Source organism: Equus quagga, chromosome 9 (genome assembly GCF_021613505.1).
Source record: "Equus quagga isolate Etosha38 chromosome 9, UCLA_HA_Equagga_1.0, whole genome shotgun sequence".
NCBI classification, from domain to species: Eukaryota; Metazoa; Chordata; class Mammalia; order Perissodactyla; family Equidae; genus Equus; species Equus quagga.
In genome coordinates this window covers 109,086,507-109,094,641 of record NC_060275.1, presented here as the reverse complement: position 1 = coordinate 109,094,641, position 8,135 = coordinate 109,086,507, and positions in this window count along the sequence as shown.

Below are 8,135 nucleotides of genomic sequence, written 5' to 3'. Positions count from 1 at the left end.
TTCCTAACTTATACCGCCTCGTGATTGTGGAGTTCAGCCTGGGCACAAAGGCAAGCAGCTATGCTCTCTGGTGGTTCACACACCTCAGGAGTATTCTCTTGGCCTTTAGGGTGGAACTGACAGCATCACAATTGTCCCGTGAATACTGGCCGGACTTTGGAGGGCTGGGATCAAGGGAAAGGGTTACCGAGAGTTAGTCCCAAGAACTGCGGCAAGAAAGGAAGACTTGAGAATATTGAGTTCCTGAAAAATGAAAACTTTCTTCATTTTTCTGTGGCACAGATTCATGCGCACACATTCATAGCTATTATTATTTATTTTTGTTTTTGTTTTTAAGTAAGATTAAGTCCTTTTTTTTTTTTCCCTCCCCAATGTCCAAGTATATAGTTGTATATATTCTATTTCTGGGTCCTTCTAGTTCTTCTGTGTGAGCCACCACCACAGTGTGGCTACTGACAGACAAGAGGTGTGGTTCCATGTGGGGGAACCAAACCCAAGCCACTGAAGTGGAACATGTTGAACTTCAACCTCTAGGCCATCAGGGCTGGCTCCATAGTTATTATTTTTAAGATGCGTAAAATTTTATGTGCTGACCTCTCAGCCCTGCCCTTGAACATGAAGTGCTAAAAGGTGTGGCACCAGAACCTGGTTCCTGCCAGCTCACCGGCTGCCTCCCCATTGGCTGGAGTTCCATCGCCATCATCCAGAAAAAGACCTCTCCTTCATTGTTTTGTTGTAAAGAGGCTGCTTTTAATGAAAACTCTTTTTTCTTGCCTTTTCTTCCCTCTATATCAAGTTTTGTTGTATTCCCAGAGACCTGTGTTTGAAGGAGTCATATGTATTTTGTTTCTTGTACTTATGTGCTGACTCTTTTTAATGGAATAAGATAATTGACTTATTTTAAGGTCATGATGCAGCCCATACTTATGGCTTCTCAGGGACTACTGATTATGTTATATTTTTCCAAAATACACACTTTCTTGAAATTTTTATATATATATATTTATTAAGATATATATTTACAATATATATACTTTCTATATAAATAGTAAGTACATATTGTTTTAAAAACCACACAGTTTTTAAAAGCTTTTAACAGTAGCAAAACTCCCAAGCTTCTTGCTCAAAAATTTCAACTCTTTTCCTAGTTCTTCTGATATTTCTTTTCATATTTTTAAATAATATGCCTTTTCTACTCTTTATCATTTTAGACATTTTCTTTTGACTTCCTGTTACAATAGATGAAAATTTGTCTCTGTTACTCTTTCCCACATTTTTATCTCCTCCTATGCTATCAATATAGTATGTCATGATTCTTTTGACCTTATTATGACTAAGTCAATATTGTTCATTGCTGAGCCAAGAAGTATGACGTCATATATGTTTCCCTTCTTGTACAATGTTTGTTCTTCCTGGAGTTCATTGTCTTACTTTGTTCACTCGTTTGGTTTCTATGTACCCATATTTAATTTTTTTCTAAGTGTGCCATCAGCTCTACCAGGTGCCTACCATATTATTCTCCAAATGCTCAATTGCATTAATACATAACCAATTCCATTCTTCTCCCCAGAGCCCTCCCTTCCAGAGTCCCCTGGCTTCCTGTCCCAATGGGTCTGATTGATCTCTAGACCGGCTGCACAGCTGTCATCTAGGGACTTCCCTTGGCCAGGCTCCATGGTGTTATAAAGGCTCTCTGTCTCTCTCTCCATCCCCTGGGTTGGCCTAGAGTCAAACTTCACACAGGAGGATGGCTGCGGCCCCTCTCACTGCAGATCCCTCCTAACAAATGAAAAGTACCAGAATATGCCACCCCCAAATATGCCTCTTTGACATATGGAATATTTTGAGCAAAAGACGTTTGAGAATCAGCAGATACAGGAGCAGGAACAGCACTAAAAATAGGGGACAAGTTGTCCTTTTGTAAAGAAAATTTCCATTTATGAAGTAAACTTCCATTTGTTAAGAAGTCCCCTCTCCTGCACCAGGAAGAGGTGGATTCCTAACAACTCTTATCGATGCAGAAGGCACGGACTAAAATCTGCAAAACGAACTTTACTAAATAACCCTGATTTACCAGACTTCTCCTGGTCACCTTCCCATAACTTATTTCCCACCCCACAAAAGCCCCAGACCCCTTTTCTCTGCTTATCTAAGATGGTATCTTAAGTCCAAGCTCTAACCACCTCTTTGGCTTCCTCATCACTGGGCGCTCCCATGTGTATGCACCATGCACACGTGAATAAACTTCTGTTTGTTTTTCTCTTGCTAATCTGTCTTTTGCCTGTCTAATTTAAGATTCTCCCTGTTGGCCAACCTAAGATAAGTAAAGGAGAAAGATTTTTTTTCCCCTTCCCTCTACTGGCAACCCTAGTGAAAAGGGACTTCTTTAGACATTAGACTAAATTTCAAACCCAGGGAAGGTTTCAGTTGTCTCTGGGTGGGTCATTGGCCCCTTCTTTTTTTTTGAGGAAGATTAACCCTGAGCTAACATCTGCCACCAAGCCTCCTCTTTTTGCTGAGGAAGACTAACCCTGAGCTAACATCCGTGACCCTCTTCCTCTACTTTATATGTGGGACGCCTGCCACAGCATGGCTTGCCAAGTGGTGCAGATAGCACCTGGGATCCGAACCGGTGAACCCTGGGCCTCGGAAGCGGAATGTGCGCACTGAACTCCTGCGCCACCAGGCTGGCCCCCATTGGCCCCTTCTTAAGCAGAAGAGATGCATTGTTCTAATGGCCCCTGTGATTGGCATCCCCTTTAAGATAACATGGAACCAGGGAGGGGTGGGCGTTCCCTGAAAGAAGAAGGCAAGCTGACACACTCTGTGTGTCCACTGCAGTGCTGAACCAAGAAAAGACAGCCGGAGGGGCACAAATTGGGGAAGCAGAGGATCAGGGCTCTATTCTTGATTGCACCTACTGAGTAGTTGGGTATCCTTAGGAAAACTGGCCTCTCTTCACTTCCGTGTCCATTCTCTTCAAAGGAGGCATCCAGACTAGAGTTTGTGATGTCAATGAATAAGACGTGTCAACTACAAGAGAAGCAAAAAGTTATTTGGTCTCAAGAATTGCAATTCAGGGAGCAGAGATTCAGGTAGAAACTCAAATAGCGTCTCACTAGGGAGTAAAAGTCAGGGGCTTTTAAAGGCAAAGAAGGGAGCTTGTATGACAAAGAATTTTCACTGGAGTGGGAGGCAGAGAGCTAGTTTTGGCTAAACGTTGATTGACTGTTGATTCTATCTTCAGGAAGTCCACAATCCTCAGTCTTCATGATCAGGATGTCTGTTCTCCTACTGACTTCTCAAACAATTGCTTGTAAAACAGTTGCCATTTTGGCCCAGTCTAAAAGTTTGGCCCAGTCCAAGGTTCAAGACAGCAAGGCAGTTTTTCTGGAGAGGCTGCTCTGACTCCATTTTAAAATGGCTCCACTATAGTCAATTTTGACGGTGATATAATCCAAGATTCTAAAATCTTACCTTCTGTCCAACAAGAGCTTATAATATTAAGTGTGCCCTGACTTGGACTTAGGCATAGACCACAAAACAATAACGGAAAAGAAAAGTGGAACCAGAAAGTAAAGGGTCCAAAGCAGTAATTAACATTGACTAAACTTCTACTATGGGCTACTAACATTCTACTATTGTTGAATGTTGTATTTGTATTACCACATTTTTAATTTCCAAGAATTCTTTCTTGCTCTCTGATCCAATTTCAAAGCATCTTGTTATATCTCTCTTTCCTCATTTGTAAAATAGAGATAATAATCTTACCTACTTTGTGAGGTTTTGGTGAGGATTAAATGAGATGAGGCAAATAAAGCACTGAGAAGTGCTGGAATATAATAATCACTCAGTACATGTTATCAAGATCATTATCAGCTATTCTTCCTGTTGGTTTTTCCCTAGACCGCCTTTTAGGGGAAAGCTTTCTCTCTCTGCCCGGTTACTCCTTCTCCATTTACCTTCCTTCATCCAAAAGATGTGTGGCAATTTTTTGCCTACTAGTGTTTCTTCTTTGACTTTTCTGTGTCCTTTTTTTAATTCCTTTAGTCATTTTAGGGTAGAAGAGATGATAAATGCACTCAGGCTATCTGCCACTGTTTCCCACTGTCTACCAGTTTGGGGCTTTTGTTAATTTAAATTTTTTCTTTTTTTATCTTGTTTTATTTAACCCATGACATTTCTCAAAGGCTGACACTTAATTGGGCTTCCTCATCCTCATCAGTGAAGTATGAATAATCATATGTCAAATCCCCGACGTGGTGTCTGGAACATAAGAAGGGCTGAGTGAAGATTTATGGTGCCCTTCCCCCTTTATTTTGATCCTTTTCATGGGAATATATTTCATGATTTCTGGCTCTAGGTAGCTTCATTCTGAACTTGACAAGATGGTAGAAGCAATGCATCTCCTCTCATCCATCAAGAAAGACGTCCGTGAACAGGCAGGATTTCAGCAGGTTCTAAATTATGGGCAGACAGCTGATGGAGCTGTGGGTGAGGGCCTTCTGTCACGTGATGCAGCTTTAAACCAAGGCTGAAGATCACAGGGGCATGAATCCACCAAAGGATTCTGTGTTGATGTGTTGTCCAAAAATTAGAGATCATACCAACGAGTTACCAAGAGTTCTTGTCATTGGCTCATTCATTCATTCATTCACTCTGCAATCTGTTGAGTGATTGCAATGTGCTAGGAGCTGGGGATACCTCAGTGCACAAGACAGATGAAGTCTTCGCTTCCTTGAGTGGCCCATTCCACTGGTGTAGGGTGAAATAGCTTTGCCTGCCATCGGGAATTTTATTCAGTAACACATAAATGTTATGCCAACCCAACAGCTCTTCCTAACTCCCTTCTCTATTGCCACCCTCTGCCACAGAGGCTGAAAATGCTAAATCTTACTTTTCTAACTTATCCTGCGGTCAGGGTAGTCACATGACACCATTCTACAGAATGTTACTTAAGCAACTGTCTACTGAGGGCTTCTGAGAAGGATACATGTAGCTGGTGCTGTCTCTTTCCCTTCTTCCTCCCCTGAATTTGAACGCAACGCTTAGAGCTTCAACAGCCTTTGTGTTGGAAGGACCAAGAGAGTCACAGGGTTGAGAAGCCGAATCAACACCAACAATGCCTCTGGACCTCCTGCCTCTGGACTTCTTGTGACCTGCGACTCTTATTCATTTTCTCCACCATAATTCAGGTTTGTTGTTAGTCATAGCTGGAAACATTCTTAACTGAAGCACCAAGATAGCAATCAACATGAACTCTCTTACTTTTCCTTTCCTTCTTAAAATAAAACTTTAAAATGTTCCTAAATCGAATGTTCTTTTCAAAATTTGGATTGCCAGTGGCTGATCATTTACTTAATATTTTTGACAGGGCAATAAACTTCCACTTAGGGATCATTATGGAGTAGAAAGCCAATCTGGCAGCAATTAACAAAAAAAATCATTTAAAATTCTCTCAGCTTCAAGCTCAGATTCCAAAATCGGGTTTGACAACCCTGAGAACTGCCACGTGGCTGCTCTCTTGAGAGAGGTGTGGGAATGCTGACTCGAACATAAAGGGTAGAAAAGCAGGAAGATTCCTAGAAGCACCTCAGTAAAAGGACAGAACACAAAACCCAGTGGAGACACTAACATCATCAACAACTCCCAAGCCCATGAGGCTTGCTACAAAACCAAGCCAGGCCTTGCGGGATTATCATTCCTAACGGACACGCAACCCAGAAGGTCACAGCAATTGAAGTTGTAGCAAAAGCTAGTGCGATAACAGAAATCCTAATATTATTAGAATAGGGATTGGCAATCTACCTCGCAGGCCAAATGTGGCCCAACACCTGTCTTTGTATGACTTGTGAGCTGGGATTGGCTTTTACATCTATAAATGATTGAAAATTGATCAAAAGAAGAATAATATTTTATGGCATGTGAACATTATATAAAATTTGAATTTCAAGGGCCAGCCCGGTGGCGCAGTGGTTAAGTGCACACGTTCCGCTTCGGCGGCCTGTGCTTCGCCAGTTGGGATCCCGAGTGTGCACATGGCACCAGGTGGCAAGCCATGCTATGGCAGTCATCCCACATATAAAGTAGAGGGAGATGGGCACGGATGTTAGCTCAGGGCCAGTCTTCCTCAGCAAAAAGAGGAGGATTGGTGGCAGATTTTAGCTCAGGGCTAACCTTCCTCAAAAAAAAAAAAAAATTGAATTTCAGTGTTCCTAAATAAAGTTTTATTGGAACATAGCCATGCTCCTTTATGTACGAATTATCTAGAGCTGATTTCATGCCACAGTGGCAGAGTTGAGGGGGTTGCCAGGACTCATAAATTCTCAAAGATTTACTATCTGGCCTTTTGCAGGAAGTTTGCCCACCCTGTTACAGAATTTAGGGCCTGAGCAATGACCCATTCCACAAGACACATCAATAGTGTATCATATCTCAACTACTACTCAGATAAAGGGGTCAAAGCAGATGAAGCAAGATTCTCTATAACACAGAAAAGTCCCCCCAGTTTCTTAAGGGATCGTGTGTTAAAATAACATTAAAAACTTACACCAGGGACAAATAATTTTGGAAAATGTTGGAAAGTATGCAGAAGAAAATTAAAATAGCCTTTAAATCTTATCACCTGTGATAACAGCTATTAATATTTTAGGGTTTAGTCTTCTAATATTTTTCTGTGCATATTTTTTTCTACAAAATTTGGTTACATACACTATATTAGCATTATTTCAGTTGCAACTGTAGGAAATCTTATCTTAATAGACTTAAGCTAAAGAAATGGGGGGAAAGAGAGTTTTTGGGCTCATGTAACTGCATGATATAGGAGGATTACTGCTTCAGGTATGGCTGAATCAAGGAGCTTGCATAATGTACTAGGGCTCTTTCTCCATCTCTTGGTTCCACTTCCTCCACAAACATCTCAACATCAGACAAGCTCTTTCCTTATAGCGACAAGAGGGCTGCAAAACTGGGGGCCAACTTGCTTTAACTATACTCAGTTTTAGTTGTCTGTTTACAAAAGTAGTTAGATAATGCATTACTAAAACCTACCCTATAGATAACATGTCTGATGCCTGGGTCTCTATGGGAACAGGTGCTTGAGCTTTTCAGGAACTAAGAGTTGACTCCTTGTCCAGTTCAGTCTGGTGAAGACCACCGACTCATCAACTGGGCCTGTGTGGATAACCTATAGGTGACCCTTGGAAGTTAAGGAGCTGAAAACTCCACCCTCAGATCATGGTAATGTCACCATTTTGTGAACAAGCATCCTATGTAGAGCCATGGAGCTTGACCATGCTTTCGCAGATCATCAATTACCTCACTTCTCCTTACCTCTAATCGTCTATTCCCATTTCAGACAACCCCGCCCCTTTATCCCATAAATATCCCTAATCCCCATTTATTGAGGAGGCGAATTTGAGACTGCTTCTCTCATCTCACTTGGCTGCCTTGTGATCAAACTGTTTCTCTTTGCAAACTCGTCCTTTCCTCTTGGTGATTGGCATAACTGTGTAGCAGGCAAAACTACACTGGCTGGGTAAGCTGGGTAACAGCTGCAGGAGTCTCCGTCGCACCTCTAATTCACGCAGCAGCAATCCCTACAGGAAGAAAGAAAGAGCATTTCTTCCCCAAAAGAAACAAATATGAGTCTTTCCAGCGTCAGTCAATATTTTTAACAATACGAGTTTTATTTGCTGCCTGACATAACTAACTAGATGTACCACAAGTTCGTAAACCAACTTGTTTGAGGAAGTTTTTGATGTGGAATAAGGCTGCCCCAGCTAGAGAAGCCCAAGGTGACCTGGCCTACATGCCAAACTATATGACCCAGTGGACTTTTTTTATGGTATGAATTAGGACTGCCCCAGGGAGAGAAGCCCGGGGCATCCTCACCTACATGCCGATCTATATGGCCAGATTCGTATCTAAAGTTATATGACCGCACAATAACCAGACCCCATCTGCACTGAAATCATTTAATGACTTTTTACATCATCTTTTCTTTTCTCCAGTAAAAATAAGTCACGTACCCATGCCTTATAAAATTAGCCCTAACCCTCAACTCAGGGCAGCAGCAGGAGCTCTGAGTGCCCGTGGGTCCTGTCCCCACGCACCAGCTCTGACTGCCCATGGGT